General features: G+C 42.5%; 1 long non-coding RNA gene across 1 annotated transcript; it reads right to left on the bottom strand.

Annotated features, from left to right (window-relative positions):
• Positions 1–317: 317 nt before the first annotated feature.
• LOC142814767 (uncharacterized) lies at positions 318–10,073 on the bottom strand. The gene is made up of 3 exons (XR_012895086.1): positions 9,720–10,073; positions 9,114–9,192; positions 318–5,065 (listed from the first exon to the last, which is right to left on the bottom strand). It is a non-coding gene; the product is annotated as an uncharacterized LOC142814767 (long non-coding RNA).
• Positions 10,074–12,158: the final 2,085 nt, after the last annotated feature.

Genomic DNA, 12,158 nt, shown 5'->3' with positions numbered 1-12,158 from the left:
CGCAGGGAGGAGTATTAACTGCACATTATTTATAGTTTAAATGAACTCTCTTCGCTCTGTTATTCCACCTGCGATATCGTACTCTGAATACGTGGACGACATTCAAATTAGTTTCAAATCGTGTAACTTGACTGTATGCGAACGCCAGATACAGTTAGGTGTTAACCGACTTGCAGAATAGGCTGACGAGAATGGTTTTAAGTTTAACACTGACAAGACTACTAGTGTGCTGTTCTCGATACGACGAACGAGGTGTGCATCCTGACCCCTGCATACTAATGAATGGACAAAACATAGTTATCACGAAATAACAAAAATTCCTTGGTGTAATTTTTTATTCCGAACTCACCTTCATCAAGCACATAAAACAGCTGAAGTTAAAATGTCTCAAGACCATGAACCTTTTAAAGATTTTATCACATCAGTCATGGGGGACAGACAGGCACTGTCTCATATCTCTGTTTCGAAGCTTGGTTCTGTCAGGCGTAGACTATGGATGCATAGTTTATCAGTCACCTTCAAGGACAGCACTGAAAATGTTGGACCCTGTATACCACCTAGGTATCCGGCTGGCACTTGGTGCCTTCCGTACCAGCCCTATTCACAGCTTTTATGCAGAGTCAGATCAGTGGCCACTAGACTATCAGCGCACGTATCTAAGAGTCAAATATGCAGTTAAGATCATGTCTCTGAAGCAGCACCCATGCAAAACACTTATGAACGATGTGTCTACTACCTAGTTATACCCAAACCGTCCTTTTATCGCCCCACCGTTTCTATTGGCAATAAAACCTGCAGTAGAAAAACTTGAAATTGTTTTCAATGACTTGGAGGAAAGTGACCATGTCGAACACATCCCTCTCTGGCAGCAATGTCCAGTCACTTGTGACTGGTCTTTCATAGACATCATAAAGAAAAATTGTCCAAGTGCACTCATTGAGCAACATTTCTTGGCCCTTGAACACAAATATCGTTCAACCGCGTTCTTCTCTGATGGCTCAAAGTCTCAAACATCTGTATCTTGTGCAGCCTACGGACAAAAGTTCTCGGACACCAGAACCATGCATACGCATACCAGCATTTTCACAGCGGAAGCCTACGGTATCCTGCTTATTATACAACACATTAAACAACACAAGATACAAAAGTCTATAGTGTACACAGATTCTTTAGGTGTTGTCAGGGCCCTGTCTTGTGGCAAGTACAGCAAGAACCCTACTTTCAACAAGCTCCTTAACGAAATCTATGCAGCCTACAACTTAAAACTTTCTATTGTTATTTGCTGGGTTCCAGGTCATTCTGGAATTGTGGGCAATGAAATAGTGGGCAAGAATGCACGACAAGCCGCTGGTCGGCAAACCATAGATAAAACCACTGTTCCGGGTGTAGATCTAGAACCTGTTGTACGTAGAGGTCTACGCAACCGCTGACAAGCTGAATGGGACAGAGAAGTCGACAACAAACTCCACCTTGTAAAACCCAGCTGAGAAAAGTTATCCCGCAATAATTGAACAAAATCGCCGAAGTCACTCTAACACGGCTCAGAATAGGCCACACTTGTGCTACAGATAAACACCTTTTGACAGGTACTGATCCACCTACATGTATACACTGTGGAGAGAGTCTAACCGTTGTGCATGTCCTCATACAATGTCCTGTGCTTCACCAAGCATGACTGACCCGTTTCAGGGAGCTCTATCGGTATCATATCCCACTTCATCCAGCGCTTTTTTTATCACTTGATGCAGTGGTTGACCTTAAGAGACTTCTTCATTATCTTGGGAAGGTCAAATTTTAACAATGATATCATTCCATCCTAGCCACCAGGCTGCGCCTCAAGTGTGAGGTACCGCCTGGTGCATAAAAATATGTCTGAGCCTTCGCAGTTCTTGCCCAGGCAAGGACTTCAGCTGCGAGGGTCTTAGGCCTTGCAGACTAATTTATTATCAGAGACTTCAGCCAACGAAATGAAGGTTTTAACAAAGTGTTATTCCTTTTAAATGCACCGTGTTTTAAATGGTTCATAGATATTTGCTACTCATCATTTGTTTTAATTTTTAAACTAATAACCGAAATGAAACAACACTTGTACTGGCACTCTTTGGCCTTAGATGCCCTTGCGCCAATAAAACTTAACGTAATAATAATAATAATAATAAGCCTATGAAGGACACATAAGTTCTATGGCAGTGACCTCCGATATCTACAGTGGTGCCGGAGCCTCAAGCAGCATGTCGCCGATCTCCACAAGGCGTTCATGAGATAAATACAGCGCCACACTTTCACAGTGCTATGATTATTATTTATGTTTGAAGATTTTGTTCCAAAATTGCTGTTACATTGTGTTTTGTGCCACCATCCTGTGGCTTAGGTCGAGTTCGTAAAATTACGGTGCAGTCACCTCATTTGCGTACCATCAACACTGCAATGTTGCTATTCACAGCTGGAGCACACAGACAAATAAAAAAAGGTATTCATTGTAGCAGGGCTGATGTGTAAATTAATGCTTCTCTTTTGCAAGTTCTTCAAGTCTTGCATAGAACACTGCATTATAGTGTTGCAATATAACCACCATTTATGATTGCTAGCATGCTGATTTAGTAGCTTTGTAACGTATTTTATTGAAAAGATAATTTTGCTTCCGCGTCACGACAATTGGAAAGATGTCGATGATTCAATCCCTCATAATGCATCTTTAAGAAATATTGTGATTTCTACACAGTATTGCATGTACTCAAGATGTGGACGTCTATTCAATTTACACATTAGATTGCACTAGATTCGGACGGTCATTTCATTTCCGCATAATTATACGCCTTTCCTTATCTGCGGAGCTTTCCGCATCATGCGGCTTTCCTTATCTGCGGACCTTTCCGCATCCTGAGCTTTCCTTATCTGTGGAACTTTCCGTATCTTATGGCTTTCCGTAGTCCAATATTGGCGTATGTGTGGAGCCGCACATACGGAAATTTTCAGTAGAGACGTAGGTAGTATTTTGAACCACCTTGCTAAGGAGCCAATGATAAAGTCTATATTACAGTTTACTGCACATGTTAAATCAATTGACAAACTCTGAGAATCTCAATATTAATCTGCCGATATTGTGAGCTTGAAATCTGGAACATTCGTAAAAACGAGAAGTAGAGATGGTGAAAAAAATGGCGCGCAATTAAGTTTGTTTAGAGGAGCATAAATGTCACACACTGCTTCAAACGATTGCCAGTAGCTTATTTATACGTCAGTGATTATGCTGGTACTCAGAATTGAACGGTGTACAAACGCACGAGTAACTGAGCAAAATGTGAAGTTTCCGGTATATCAACATGCTTTAACAGTATATCAACATGCAAATATCAACATGCTTTTTCGGGGGGCACCGGTCTAGTGCGGCAAAGGGGACTCAAGCAGCTTTAGAACCAAAGTCAACAAATTTTTTAACCACTCGCCACTCCCCCCCCCCTTTTACCCACCCTTTTCAGCGTGGGGCTATGTGCCGCCTCGGCTACCTTGCAAGGCGAGTTTGACCAGATAAAGTAACAACGGCACGCGCCCGTTGCCCCGGCGACGGTACCAGATATCTATCGCCAAGACCATGGCAAGGACGACGCAGCTTCCAGACAAAAACGTGTTTAGTGCCACTGCTAAGGTAATCAACGCCGGCATTTGCAGCACGTTGAGCTCGTGCGAGCCTTAATAATCCATAGCCGCGTTTTCTGGCAAGAAAACTTACATTTTCCGCGAAGGGTTGGTGGCTATATCAACATAATTTTGTTTTGAACTTCCGCCGTCCTTCTGATACGTATCTGTTGCGGTCAGCGGACCATTGAGCATGCAGTGCTGTTACTTTATCTGGTCGATCACGTCTCACCAGCATAGTCTGGGTGGCTAGATTATTTTAGGTATATGCTAGACACTGTAGTTCGAGTCTGCGTGCTTTGACTGATGGCGTAAAGCTGCAGGTGGCCGACATGGCCTGCATTGCTCACCGAATTTAGTACGCCTGAAAAAAAATTCAGACTGGCTGGGCATTTTGGCGCAACAGGGTGCAATTTAAACAATTTCACGGATTTGGCACAGCTTGGTGCAACAATCGGGAATTGTATCAAATCGGCGCAATTGGCGCAGCTGTTGCACCCCTGCTGAAAGGACCTGATGTTAAACTGTTCAAGCTTTAGCAGTACATTTTGGGGGCTATTAAGTCAGCCATTTTAATCTACCCGGTTACTGCTTTCTAATAAGAAGTTACAATTATTACAGTTATTGTTAACCCTAATAAGGGTTAACAATAACTTTTCTGCTCCATGTATTTACGTTGCCATTTTTTATTAAGACAGGTCTGCGGGTGTATGTAAACTCTTCCTTATTTCAGAGCACTGAGTCACTTAGAGAAGACCAGCCAAGTCCCAGACTTCTACGTATTTTTTACCTTGTAAAAATTTATTTTTACCCGGTAGCATGTAATAGTGATAGCGACCAGATGTTTATACTAATTTTTTCAGAGTCTTGTGTTCTATTGACCGAGTCAAAGTATGGTTTGTTTTACAAAAAATGCATTTTTTGCTCTTGTACATAATTTTAGACAACTTTGGCACACTTTCCTTTGGATCAAATGAAAGTTATTCCAAAGGATTAAGCTCAATTCAGTACACCACCATGTGTTGCTTGAGTATGTGCACAAACAATCGGCATGACATCTTTTGCCATTTTAAAATTATCATACGGACATAACAAAAAACGCCATTTCGAGAAGATGGAGTTTCAGTAGAGACGTAGGTAGTATTTTGAACCACCTTGCTAAGGAGCCAATGATAAAGTCTATATTATAGTTTACTGCACATGTTAAATCAATTGACAAACTCTGAGAATCGCAATATTAATCTGCAGTTTTGCAGTTTCTATTGCAGTTTCTATTGCTAATAAACTCCCTAGCGACGCCAGGTAGTAGGCAGGCAGCCGGTAGGAACAGAACTGCTCGAGCCGTCCAGCGTCTACAGCTCGTGCACACACTCGCGCTCCGCACTCCGAGAGAAATGGTCCCACTAGCCAGTGCCTTGCGAATTTTCCACTACAATAGAAACAAAAAATATTACCAGTCAGTAGTGATGCTCTAAATGCCATAACATCCAGAGTAAGCACTTCTAACAGAGCAAGCACGTCCCTACTTTCTTCAAGAAGTGTTAAATAAGTAGCCTCTTCTCCTCTACCACCATTTTCAGTGTTTCTATTTGCCGAGTGAAGGCGAAATAAAGCCGTGTATGCATGGGCATTCATGAAAGTTCATAAGTAGACGCACAGATGTGCATTTTTTATTCTCAGTGTTTCTTCCACTTTCACGTCAAACATTGACTGCTGACTAAGCAAGGGCCTATTCATGAAACCTTGTCGAATTTTCATTCAATCTCCAGGAGCACTTGCTGAGAATTTTTCGGTAAACACAACATACTACGAAGTCTGTACGTTCAGTAACATGTACCTCAAAACTAGAGTTGCAGTAACTACCTTACTAAGTCATCTATTACTTCATAGGTAGCCATGAATATTCAGTTGTCGAATATTATTCTGCCTGCTGTGTTGCTGATTGCAACAGCTGCATGTGCTCCTTAATTTATAACTATGCAATTGTTGCACACCATATTTGCAGGCTGATGTTTATGCAGAGATTTAGCCACATAAATTTATGCAAATCATTACCAAAAAAACTGCTTCACGAACGTAATATACATGCAGTCAACACGAGCGTAACTTGAGAAGCTTGCTTTGACATGTTCACACTCCAGAGATACAATTTAACTCATAAAATACGATGCCTATATTTTTCAGAGTCGAAATACGATGCCTATATTTTTCAGAGTCGCAATTTCATGATGCAACGCATATGTGTTGTACGATTTCTTTAGTGTGCCTGTCTATCTTATGAGGTCACAGCTCTCAGTTCTTGACGCAAAGCACCCATGTAAGCATGCCTCGGATAAGGGTGAAGTGTGTACTATATTTCAACTTTGGGGTGCTGAGCAGTGAAGTGCAGCTGAAATTCGTCGAATATTGAGCAATGTGTACAGCACGACTTTCAATACATGACAGCAAGGCACTGCAATAGTGTAGGAAATTAGAAGCATGATGCACAATATTTACAATGAAGACTGACTGAGAATGAAGCAAGTGTAAAACAATGGTCTTGTTGACTGAACGGACCAGATAATTCGGGAAAATTATTGGGTCAGAGTTTTTAGGCTGAGTGATGCATTTCCCAAAATAATGCAATCAGCTCAATACAGCACAGATGGTATACAATGGTTGGACACAGAGAGAGAGACTCCAGTGCTGCGAACTGTGTGCAGAGTCAGTTCCTAAAATGCTGACTGGCTATGAAAACAAAACGACAAACGGGTGCCATTTCGACATTTCTCTAGCACTACCATGATGTACTCCAGAACTGAAGAAATGCAGCTGCATTACAAACAGTGGAAGCATTCTGATGAGCGCAAAGAAGTTCAAGTGAACCTTCTTCAAGAAGGAGTGCATGTCTACTGTGTTTGGGGAGATAAAAGGTGGTGTTTCCTTGATAAAATAGGAGAGGCATAAACCCACAAAGACTCATGAGATTCGCTATCTGCATCGGCTTCTAGTTCAAGATATCTGTGGCAAGCTGTTTCACTGGCCATGTTTTTGGAGCCGCAGAAAGGGCTTTTTTTTTCAATTGTGTTGCAATCTAGTCACTTGCACAATCATAGTCCGCTGTGCAGCTGTCGAAAACAGCGCCAAACGGGAACAAATGTTCAGATTCCCTTGGAACAAAGATAGAAAATTGAAGTGGATTTTGTGAAGAGATATTGTGAGTGGTATAGCCTTTGGATGCCTAGCGTAAGTTGAGTAATATTTATCGAAAATCCTGCATGGGTGGTTTCATTTGACACATTCGGTATTTACGTACAGGCGCTCCCAGCAAACATCCATGGCAGGTTGACTACGTGCCATCAACATATTGGCACATCAAAAGAGAATGTAAGGCGCCAAAACTGAAGTACAATAGTCGTTTGGATGTGTAGTTTTCATCAGCACGACCACTATCACTATCTACACAGCTACGACAAGCATACGGCGTTTGCTTTAAAATACACGGCCGCCATGCAACGTACAGCCAGCTTTGAGCTTGATACAGAAAATAGCAAGACAGAGCAGAAAACAGCCGCACGACATCATGCCAGGGGTGACACTGTGGAATCCACGGCACCAATTAGTAGTGGTTATACAATTAGTGGTGCACAATTAGTAGTGGTTAAGAAGGCAATGACCTCGCACCAGTTGGAGAAAATTATGTCTCAGTAATGCTTTGTAGACAAGAAAGGGCGCGTCCCTACTCTACTCATATAACAGGTATACAATAGGTTGCTCGTGGTTTCAACTGTTCCTCCAAGCATTTCTTTCGTAGCAAATTTATTCAAACCTGACCTGCTGCACATGCGAGCAGGACAGGTAACTAGGCTTAACAAACACGGTGCCTGACTGTGAGGCGAGCGTCGCCTATACCAGCTTGTTCACCAACGTGATGCAATGCGGAAACGCCTAAGAAGCTCGACATTACTAAATGAAAGTTACTGCAGACAGATTTTGCTTTCGAACTTTTTCAGCACAGCATTCTAGTCGATGTCATTCACGAACATTTGAACATTTTGTCAGGCCCTCACCACTGAACACGCAGATTTAGTAACGTATGATACTGATTGCACACGGTGAACATTGATACAAGATACTACATATCCAACAATCTGACCCAGCGACAGAGTGTTCAATTGCCAATGAAAAAACAGCTGAGTGCCCTCACTGAAGCAAACGCGTAAAAATAAGCACATTACTCTGTGATGTGTGTTAATATGCAAGTGTAAAATTAGTTGAAAAACGTGACAACCAAGCCCGCGCCACCTAAAACACAAGTGTGATAGCACATTCAGTCGGTTGTTTACCTCTTCAAATGAAAATACTATTTGGCAATCACAGCACATGCTTCTCTTTCTTTGTAAGTCGTAGGTGCAGCCATGCTATTGTGCGCTAGAAATTCGCAGCACACGCATTGCGTTATCAAGAAGAAAGCAAGCGACACGGATAAACGCCAATACTCAAAAAGTGATGCAGCACACGTAGAGCCTTTGAAATGGTAGCTGGTGCAGACTGCGCGTATCCCATGAGCTTTTGCGAGTTTATGCCTCACTTATTCATGGAACATGGCTTGACCCTCACTCTAGTATTGCAGGTCTAATTCTCAAATGCCTACAGAGCGCAAATAAAAAAAAAGCAAAGAGAGATGTCATAAGACACCGTCTTTTTTTTTTCAAAACAAAGTGGGGCCACAGAGGAAGCAGCAGGAAGTTCAGTCAGCCAACACCATACATACTCAACTTAGCTATCTCTGATTGCCATATCTTTGCTAACATAAAATGCTGGCTTGGAGACCTGTGCTTTCACCCAGCCCTGTTCTTCGCTCTGCTGCTTGCTGCAGACTCGCTTACTGAACTTCTAGGCGGAGAGTAAAAGAAGTTGCAAGGCAGACAGCTGTGATGAAGTCCTTGATCAACATTTCTTGTACTGAATACTAAATCACTGAGACTCTTACATTACTAAGTCGAAAGTGTGGTTGCTAAATATTAGTGCTGTTCTTTTTCTTCGTAAGAATTATCCTGGCAAAAACTGACGTATTTGAGTGTGGTGCCAGTATTGTTATTATTTAATTCTGTACCATTCTCCTTTCTTGTAATTCCACTGCAGCTTGGGCTGTGCTAGCCTGCAGTATTGTGAATAAATAAGTGAGTGAGTTGGTGCTACACACTGGCAAATGTCTGAATATAAATGGCAAATATGTACAGATGTAGCTTACATATGTACCTAAACGTTTCAAATGAAGCAGTCATCATTTTTGCTCTAATTACTACTTTACGACCGAACAGAACATGAAAAAAATGTGACATAAAATGAGTGACCCTTGCCTAGCCAATTAGCGCAAATGTACTCGAATGGGCGACTATTGTATAGACGTGCGGCTTGTCAAAGCAACCAGGACATTGGAAGGTAGCATTTTGTATATGTTGTTAAAATCACTTTTGCTATGAAAGCACATTTACCTTCTAAGTTCTGACGTTCTTTTCACAGTCACTTTAGTAGGAAAGATTGTGTTGCACGGCGAGTCATTTTTTTCTCCATCTGCACGAGGTCAGTAAAAATAGTTTAATCAGAGATCACATAAATTTGGAGAGCAGACTACTATAAATAACCACACAGGAATGAAAACGTAGAATGTGTGACTATTGCACGCTAATAATAAGTAAATGCAATGTAATGCAGGTTGGTCATTGGGAATAGCGACATTGACTTTTTCAGATATTGACAACTCTACAGGTCTCACACCAGATATTTCCAGCTCCATCAGGGCCAACCCAAATACGGTTTTTTGATCGCGATCAACAGTGGCAGCTACAACTTATGTCTTTGTGCAGCCACACATAATAGAGACATTTTAATACAGATCGGTCATGATTGCGAACGAAATATCTCATGGGACATAAACGCGCGGCATCAGGTGCCACACGCCAACATACACAACACACGGATAAAATGTGGCACATAAAAATTAAAACGCACGTATGCTCAAACATGTTTTTGTTGTGCCTTCCTTTTTTCGTCTAAATGCACGCCAGGGAAAATGTCATGGAAAATAAAATGACACTCACCTCAAAGAAGGTGGACATCCCTGCAAAAGCAGCTGTTCTTGATGTCCTTACCCGGCTCACTTTACCGATAAAGGCCTCTTTTGGCATATCGGCAACGCTCAGCGGAATGAAGCCTTTTACGAGGTTGTCCACAACGGCGCGGTAACCATCTCCGCAAATGAAAAACGTGACTTTTGGTGTACCTCGCATTTCAAATGACTCTTCACAGTTTTACTGAACCACATCTGTTTCACACTTGCCGCACAGTTCGAAGAGGCATAGAGTCTGCACACAGAAGACGTATAAACACGGTAGCAGAATACAAGCAACATAACCCATCGCACAACCCGCAAGCGCCATATTGACAACTAATGACTCCGAAATGGGCTTGTCTTGGCTGCTTGTAGTTAGCTTACTATACCGAAGTTCACATGAAAAAAAAACTCGAAACTGGCGAAAAGAAGAAAACTCATTCACACGATTTCAAATTCATAAACTCACATTTTCTGCACGCGTAAAAACGCACGCAGTAAGTTTGATTGGTCTCAATTGTTTTTTTTTCACGCTACCGAAAATTCCATTCTGGCTTCCGTAGGGCGGCTATCAGGTGGGGTTGACTTATGGCTTGTAAACATCCAGTCGCGCAGAAATGCAAATGGCAGTTAAGCATTCTGCGATGATCCCGTTGATTCTCATCAATGCAGTAACAAACTGGACCTACCTACAGCGGAGAGCATGTGAAAAAAAAAGCTTTCTTGAACTTCACTAAGCTTCCCAGCTGATTATTGTTCAGCAGCATGTCGTGATGGCATACGTTAACTGGCGTACATAACCATATATAACCGCCAAAGGAACGCGACCAGTACACCCAACGTCGAGAAGACCAACAGAAAAGAACACATCAAAGATTAAATTCATCCGTGTTATTCTAGATTAACGACGAAAACATAAAGCGCAGATCTGCGAGATGTTGACTATTTTTTGTTCAATACACATGGTGATGGTAGAGATATTCTCTTCTGGGCCCCGTAATTAGTGTGGTGTTGTTTAGAATTTTCGCACGAGCCGTAAGTGTTACATAGATGAGTATTCAGCTGATCTTACTGTATCTGTAAGCATTATTATATTCCTTATCTTGTATATGCATATGCCAGAACTCAGCGTAATAGTGTAAAAACAGCTGAGCTGTGGAGAAGAATTATCTTTGGCTAAGTTGTAAATGATGCGTAAAGCTCTGTTTTAAATAACGTGGAGCTTCTTTGAACTGCCGCTAGTAGGAAGAACAATTAAAACGTGAGACAGCTTAACGCACGAGACTGGCCTGCACATCCCTCAGCAACTTTTATGTTAACCGAACACCTAGAGTTTTACATGGCTGGCACAATTTTCATGTTTCTATAGCTGCAAGCCAGTGATTCCTGTCTTAGCACATGCTTTACCCCGTGGCGAAAAGTGATCCCTCTCGTTTAGCCACAATAATTTCTAGTGCACTTTCTACAGTCACACTCCATTTTTACTAACCGAAAATTCTACGAAGATTACGATATTACTTAACGCGAATTCTACGCGCAGCTTTTTGTTGAAGCAATGCTAACTGCAGCCACATGCACTCCGCAGCTAGAGAAACCTAACCTTAATTCGCTACATGTTGCCACTAAACTGCTAGTGCTCAAGCTTCACGCACACCACTATGTGCGTTGAAGGCGCCGCGAACTAAGCGGAACGCCTACAGCCACTTTACGACAATCGAAGCCTGCCGCACTGAATGCGCACAAACTTCGACCATAAAGAAGGAAAGCGAGGGGTGGGGAGACAGCCTGCGTGACTGAGGAAGAAAACGAGGCTGCAGTCGCTCTTGATATCTACAGACTCCGCGTTTACTCTCTCGACTTCGATCTATCGGTTACGCCTCAAACGCAGACAGCGAAGCCGCAACACCCAGGAGCACACGCCTTGAGATTAGCTCTCGCACACAACTGTATTATCGGTGCCATAAGTGAATGGTCATCAGCAAGATTTTCTCTTGGGCGCTGCCGTGGTGGTCTAGTGGCTAAGGTACTCTGCTGTTGACCCGCAGGTCGCGGGTTTGAATCCCGGCGGCGGCGGCTGCATTTCTGAAGGAGGCAGAAATGTTGTAGGCCCGTGTGCTCAGATTTGGGTGCACGTTAAAGAACCCCAGGTGGTCGAAATTTCTGGAGTCCTTCACTACGACGTCTCTCATAATCATATGGTGGCTTTGGGACGGTAAACCCCACATATCAATCAAGATTCTCTCTTGGTGGGTGCAAATGGCTGGTGTAGGGTGAAAGCACTGCCGTAGCTTGGGTGGGTGCAAGTGCTAGTGAGGCTTGAGGGAGACAACTACCCCATTTGTTCCCCATACTGACGCCCGTGCATAAGTGTGCAAAACAAAGTTATTAATAGATACTGACAATCTTGTTAATATTAGGTTAAACAAGA

This window comes from Rhipicephalus microplus, chromosome 4 (genome assembly GCF_043290135.1).
Source record: "Rhipicephalus microplus isolate Deutch F79 chromosome 4, USDA_Rmic, whole genome shotgun sequence".
Lineage (NCBI taxonomy): Eukaryota > Metazoa > Arthropoda > Arachnida > Ixodida > Ixodidae > Rhipicephalus > Rhipicephalus microplus.
This window is presented reverse-complemented; position numbering and strand designations above follow the sequence as displayed.